Source organism: Morone saxatilis, unplaced genomic scaffold (genome assembly GCF_004916995.1).
Source record: "Morone saxatilis isolate NCDOM2014 unplaced genomic scaffold, NCSU_SB_2.0 Contig15, whole genome shotgun sequence".
Lineage (NCBI taxonomy): Eukaryota > Metazoa > Chordata > Actinopteri > Moronidae > Morone > Morone saxatilis.
Genome location: NW_023339707.1, coordinates 895,445 through 902,984, shown reverse-complemented (window position 1 = coordinate 902,984; position 7,540 = coordinate 895,445). Strand labels below are relative to the sequence as shown.

The following is a 7,540-nucleotide window of genomic DNA, read 5'->3' as shown; positions in this document are numbered from 1 at the left end:
TTTGTATATTCAGAGATTCTGGAATTTTTATTGAAGTAAAAGGGGTAGATGCCCTTTTATAATTTTGAACCTGTTGTTAATATGAGAATAATGAAGCGTTAACAACGCGATTTTTTAAAGTGTTGTCATCGTGCTGAGAACAATGCAATTTTGAAACTGTTGGCTTTCTATAGGATGGAGTATTTTTGTCTGTTTAAACTTGAAACACTACAGTCAAGATGGTGTTTATGTGGAATTTATTAAGTGTTTTTGCAGAAACAACATATCAGACACACATTATATGTCTCTGTATGTGTCTATGTATCTGGGGGGGATCTTTCTGCAAGCATCAACTGTTCCTTAATAAATGTATTCAGTCTTTACCACAATCATTAGCATACTACCGTGGTGCTACTTATGCACAGTGGTGAGCAATGGAAAATGTGTCATTTGAACATTTTGACACAGGAAGTTGCTGTGTTCTTAAGATCAAAATTAGTGTTGTTAATGTATTTGCTTCCCCTTTTCTCTCTGTTCCAAACCTCGTTCCTCTTTAGATGTCTAATCAAAGAAGGGTCAGGTTTCTTTGGACAGTTTTGACTTCTATTTACAACTCTCTGGTGCAATCCCTCCAATTAATTAACAGACATGGCTCCCTAGCTGTCATATTTTTACTGATACAGTTAGCGATAACACTGAAAATAGAAATATTGAATATGTATAACATGTGGTTTATTAAACCTATGCTTACATTTCAATACAATAACAATAGCACTTGAAGTTGATGGGTCACATTGCCGGGACTTTCTGGTCTGAACAGTCCACCATCACTGTAAGCTGCTTCCTCAATAGTTCCCTCACACCCGGGCTCAAGCTGAAATGAGTTGTGTCATCCTGATACACACAAATTAGTGACTAAACCTGAAGAGCACCAAAAGAGCACAGCCTGTGTGACAAAAAAAGGCTTTATCATCTATCAAACCTAAATGATTGTAGTAAAATGGATGCCAAGTTGGTAAAAGAATGCAATTTCTCATAGATTTATCTTTCATATCCGCAACAAGGGGGAAAATGCTGATGTTGGCATGAAAACAAAGACATTGACTACGCTGACAGTTTCAGTTCTGTGCATTTGTTACTTGTGTCAACTGTCCACACCACATCATCCTTAAAAATAGATCTTTCATGTCAGCGGGATCCACATAAATAAAATGTATATTAATGTTATGTCAATTAAAATCAATTCAGTACTTTCAACATGACCTCTTGCTCCATACCACCAGCCTGTGCTAGTTTGACAATAATGATGTCATGTCCAATGGTGGAAATCCCAAGTCTATATCATCACCTACCAGTGGAAGAGGAAGTATTCAGATCCTTTACTTAAGTTAAAGTACTAATAACAAACTGTAAAAATACTCCATTACAAGTGAAAGTTAAAAAATGTTAGCTTAACGTTTTAAACTGGTTATGAAACAATTCTCTATATGATCTACATAAGCAAACAAGACCATCAGAGAGAAGATTGGCTATTTCTGTAGGCTGACACTGGGTTGGATTCCTCACAATTACTCAATGACACCTTTACAATGCTTCTTTTGTCCAACCAACAGTCTAACCCTCTAAATTATTACAAATGCATTTAAATTATTACAATCATCCAAGTAAAAGCAGCAAAGCTTCACATTTACAATGAAATGCTTTTACATACACAAAATATTATCATTATAGTTCAAAATAGTTTAATCAACTAATTGTTTAATTGACTTATTATTTCAGCTGTACTTATGCTAGTAGTTTATTTCATCATCATCATTTCATGAACTCTACATTTGTTTTGTATGCAAAAAATCTTATCTTAAAATCTGTAAAGTTACTAATACTGTCAATTCTAATGAATTAAAAGATACAAATTTCCCCCTGAAATGTAGTGGAGTCATATAAACAGGCATGAAAAGAAAATACTCAAGTAAAATATAACTAGCCAGTGTTTTGCTAACATTAGATATGTGAAGTAAGTAAGTGTTTGAAAATGCTGAACTATTGCTTTAAAGCTGGAGTACAGGACTTTTCCGCATAAATGTTAACGCCTTTTACATTCACGCCAAATCCAAACGTCTTTCCACAGTGACTTTTTAAATCTGGAATCAGTATCAAGTATTGATGAGTTTTAAGTCAACCAGCAATGCCTAGTCTGTCCTGAGAGTGATTTATTAGTTTGCTAACCCCAGGCAACAAGCCAGAAAGTCTGTATTTCATATGTTCTGGAGCCACCATCAAACTATGACCGGAGTTGTCAAAGAATCACTAAGCTGTTCTATCAGATGCAAGAGGCCTCACTTCAGTTTATTTTTGTTTGCTTCCTTGTCTCATTCAATGTAAGTTGAACTGTGGATTTTGCATTGAGCACTGAACACTGTGGTGGACTTCAAATTCTTGTGTGTATAGCTCTTACTGACAGAGGGGGAGACAAAAGCTCCACACTGCAGCTGTAAGACTATGTAACTTTTTGTATCGCTGGCTGCTGTGGTCGCAAGAGGTAATTACAAGTTATACAAGATGGCCAACGGTGTAAGAAAATATAAAAAAGTATTGTATCGCAATATTTTGTTTTGTGATATTGTTTCAATTCTCAAAAACACTGTAATGATTTTGTGATTGATTCCCCAAACGCTAGATAGTAGTGTTGTGACTTTTTGCTCAGATTTTGTATATATCATGGATAGTTTTCCTAAAATAAGATATAAAAATATATATAATAATAATAATAATAATATAAAAAATACAAATATGTCACCTTGCTTACAGTATCACAATATATTGAATCCTAACCCCTGTATCATGATACGTATCATACCGCCAGACTTATGCCAATACACTGCCCTAAAGATGACACATTGATTTGCCTCTTTCGCAAAATGTATTATTAGTATTGCGATATTTTTCTTTTGTGATATTGTATCGATTCTCAAAAGCACTGTATCGATTTTTGTGATTGAACCCCTAACTGCTGTATAGCAGTGTTGTGAATGTAAACTGAGGGCTATGATGTTGGATGTTACAGGGACAAAAAACACACTATATGGCAATATATTGTATCGTATCGCCAGACTCTTGCCAATACACAGCCCTATTAAAGACAACATCATGTTTATCTGCTACATACTAAAATGAAAAAGAGTAATAAAGTCAGTAAACGTAGTCAGTGATGTGAGTTGCACTGCATCTATCTAAAGTTTGCTAACATGCTCCACCACAAGCTAATCATCAGATCAGACCAAGTGAGGCTGTGGCAGCAAAAATCCTCCTGAGCGAGGGCGTGTTTTATGAATTCAACCTCTCATTTGAAAGAGGATGTGTGTTATTTCGTATTTCAAAAGTTACACGTTCAAAAATAAGCACTGTACTATTAAAGAACACTGGTCTAAAAGGGGACGGCAGTTCTGGTCAGCCGCATGTAAGAGCATTGTGTAACATCACAGCACCTTTTAGAACAGTAGTGTTTTAGAACAGCACCTCTCAGCCTTGGTCTCTATTTGTGATCAAAGTGACAGAGAGCACATGCAGCATGTATGTATATAGGTACATATTGTATGTTCAAGTATATCTTGACTGCTCCAAACGTTGCTGTCACTGTTATCACAGTGTAACTGTAAGGTAAGCGTCTGTATAAAGGCCCGGTTCAGGTTTATCAAATCATATCATACCATGCAAATGAGCACCACAGCCAATATCAGGGGTGTGTAGTCATAAATCTACAAGACCATGATACAGGCAGCCATATTCTGCACACGCTCACAGGATGCTTTTTAATTTAGCTCACAACAAGATACGAGGGCATGAACATGAAAGACTTTACAGGTGGACACCATGTCCACCTGTACCTGTAACAGTAAGCAGCTACCTGGCAGTTCAACTGCCCTGAGTCCATTAATTTTCCTATCACCAAACTAGTTTAGGACACTAACACATTCTATAAGAGCAGAGACTCTCCACAGGCAGAAGACTGGAATAATTCATGTGTGCTCTGTTATGTTTCCTCCTCAGATGTAAATTTTGTGGGCTGTTAAGGGCTGCCAGCCTATGTGTGTACCTGTTTGGAACCGCCTCGGGCCATAACAACATCACCTGCCAGTCTGGTACGCATCCAACAGGACGTTGGATGGAGAAAGAAAGAGAGAAAGAAAGAAAGAAAGAAAGAAAGAAAAAAGAAAGAAAAAAGAAAGAAAAGAACCTTACTGTTTCTGCTGGACAAAGCTTTTTTTTATGTAGAGCTGTGCTGTATAGGTCATAGGTGTATAGGTCATCCAATGAATTTTGTTAGAAAGTAAGAAAGAAGGGAAGATAGAAAGAAAGACAGAAAAGGCTGAAACAATTAATTTGCCTGATTTAAAATCAATCCTCTATTGATAGTTTGATACTTGATTAACCATTGATGCAGTTTGAGGGGCAGGGTTGAAAAAACATAAAAAAGGGCGCCAACATGCACAAAGTTGCATTTATGGTGAAACAGCTTAGTCAGGGTCGGGATTAGCATGCTAAAGGGGACTTTGTCATGCTTTATTTACTAAGAGGTATCTAAGGGAGCACTTTTGCTGTGTTTTTTGAGTCCATCAGTGCATTTATGTCAACCATCAAGAATAAATCTGTGGTTCCAGCTTCTCAGAATGTAATTGCTGGACAAAACAAGAAATTTGAAAATGTTATCTTGTCCCCTTGGAAATGTTAATGGGCAGCTTTAATATTATCTGACATTGTATTGTATAGACCCAGGAGCATGTCCAGAGGCCCTTATCCTTACGTCTTCCACTCTGCACTGTCTTGTAGAAGCTGTAGCTGGCGGTTTAAAGCTAGAACGAAGATACTGGTATCATATGAAACTAAATGACGCATCCATTGGTACTATGTCATGCTAGCATGTTGAGAACAGGGCTAACTAACGCTTCAAAGTTAGGCTAAATTTTGGCAATGAAAAACTGGCATGGCCATTTTCCCTTGACCTCTGACCTCAAGATATGTAAATGAAAATAGGTTATATGGGTACCCACAAGTCTCCCCTTTGCGGACATGCCCACTTTATGCTAGTACCATACAGTTTTTGGGCAGTTTTTTTGCATGTAGTATGAATGTGTTATTTGAATATTTCTGGATACTGGGAGTGATGGAATTGCATGAATTGGGAATGATGGAAAGTTTGGACACATACTTCATGGCACCCCTGAATAAGTCAGTGGCCCTTTTCTACTAACCCAGTCAAAAAAAAAGTCTAGATATGCTCCTGCATAGACCAAACAGTCATGTGCCAAGACACATAAAGTATGTTCATATTTCATATGTCATATTTTTTTGATTGGATTTAAACTATCATTCTAGAGTTTTGTTTCTCAAGACGGAAGTTAGTTTTGACTTGCAAAATTCAAATTCTGCTTCTCTGTCAAAGCAAGAAACACTCCAGCAACCAACCATGACTGTTGTGTCATACATTTTGGGTTGCATTAACCCTTTACTTTTCTATTTGCAACATCTGGGACAAAAGCAGGATGATGTGGCTGATGCAGTGCTGATACCAGTTAAATGCTAGATGGGGATTTTAACAGGGCCTCCACCAGTATGATGTAATATCAGCATTTCTGCAATGTACATTACACAGCAATGTTTCCTATAGCCATTCTCTTTAGGTTTAGAGCACACACATCTACAGTGTGTCTGTCTGTGACTTTAAGGCTGTTCAACATGTGAAATTCACTGTAATAAATGTCTGTAGATTTTATGGTGAAAGATGTCAAACCATGACAGTAAAAACCCACAAGATTTTATTATTATTTCTAGTTGGTTTATATTATATATATTTATAAACAATTCAGTTTTGTTTGGTGCAAAATAATGGCAAAGGTGCCCACAAATGCATGCAAATGGTCGATAGGAACCGAACAGGTCATTTGTTGTTTGATTGCAGACAATAAAGGTGATAAGAAATTATGACATAAAAACTGCATTTTTTGTTAAGTAGTAGTAATGGGAACCTTTTTTTATATTATTTATTATTATTTGTAGGAACTGAATTCTGTGGGCCCAAGCCAATTTGAGTTTGAGTTGCTAGGTTAAAGTTCCTGTAACAGTAAAACACTGAAATATCTTATGGCAAAACCTTTATTTATATGGCATTTTAAAGGAAATTATATGGAATAAAGTAGTGGTTTTAAATCACAGAATGTAAATTGCACAGAAAACCACAGTCAAAGCATTCATATGGTATTTTTATATGGCAAAACTGTTTCTTTTGATAGTAAAAACTATACAGTAAAATGTGGATTAAAACAGACAATCAACAGCACTAATATCCTTTATACCAAAACAGTAGACAAAGTTCTACCACCAACCAGTTTTTTACTGTAAAATACGTTGGGTTTTTTTACAGTGTTGTGCGAAGTCAATGGAAGAAAACAGAACAGAAACTAGTCTGCTTTCTGGTTTCTGGTCTACATTGACGGTCTAAAAATAACTGAGACACACACACTCACACACACACACACACACACACACACAGAGTTGAATGAAGATTAAGCACTAAATAAAGAGAAATACTGGTGATAGCACTGTGTTTATATGTACTTTAGCCTATTCTCGGGTTCACATTATTTCTTGATCTTTGACTTCTGTAGGCGGTGGTTGTGAACTCAAACACCTCCAAGTTCCTCTTTTTGGAACTAAGAATCCCTGTCATAAAACTTCATTTGTGCATTATCAAAACATAACTTTCCTACTTTTCCCTAAACCTGTCAGAGACGTTAACTTCACATTATGTTTCTCTTACATCATCTTTCAGACGCTCTTCCAACACAAGCAAACACAGACCAAGAGGACACTTACCGCGCTTCAATCACTTGGACTATTATCTCTACGGGTGTATGTGATCTTCTAGACTCGGGTAGCCGTATAAAGAATATTCCTCATGTCTTTTATGGAGGTCCCATCCCTTTACAGTGGCCTTCTTGCTCCGGGTTGGGTTGTAGATGCGGACGGGGCGGCGGAGCTCAGCATACTGGACTCGTACGAGGAAGTTTGAGCTGTGCGCATCTAACCGAGCTGGTGGAAAGAGGAACAAGCTCACAGCGATCGTACTCTTGGTTTCACTGGCTGAAATAGCCCAGTGTCGCTTTTTTCAGATGCAGCGACACCCTGATGGAAAAAGATTAAATAAGACATTACTTTGCGTCAAAACGCAGAATAAAAGTGAAAGATGTGGATGTTTTAAACATTTATTGTGTAATAGGTGAAGATGACAGTCGGTTAACCCACGTTTATTCAATGGTGTCTACTGTTGTATGCAATTATTAAACTTTGCTGGACCTAAGCCAAAACATGTATCAAAACATGTAATGAATCATCCTCATTGTGGTAACATGATAGATGGAGCAGCGGATGGATGGAAGCAGGGGCGGATCTAGAGAAATATAGGCTATATATGGGGTGGCATGGAAACTTTAATGTTAATATTTGCTTGGAAAAGCCCCCAAATGAAGATATTTGTACTCAAAATCCTTACATTATTGTAACACAT

General features: G+C 37.0%; 1 protein-coding gene across 1 annotated transcript in view; it reads right to left on the bottom strand.

The window, feature by feature from the left end:
* The window catches only part of hck (HCK proto-oncogene, Src family tyrosine kinase), a gene marked incomplete in the record, with an annotated part of 23,578 nt that extends 16,535 nt beyond the window's left edge, over positions 1 to 7,043 (bottom strand). Inside the window, 1 exon segment of the mRNA XM_035656829.1 lies at positions 6,850 to 7,043.
* Between the last annotated feature and the right edge of the window lie 497 nt (positions 7,044 to 7,540).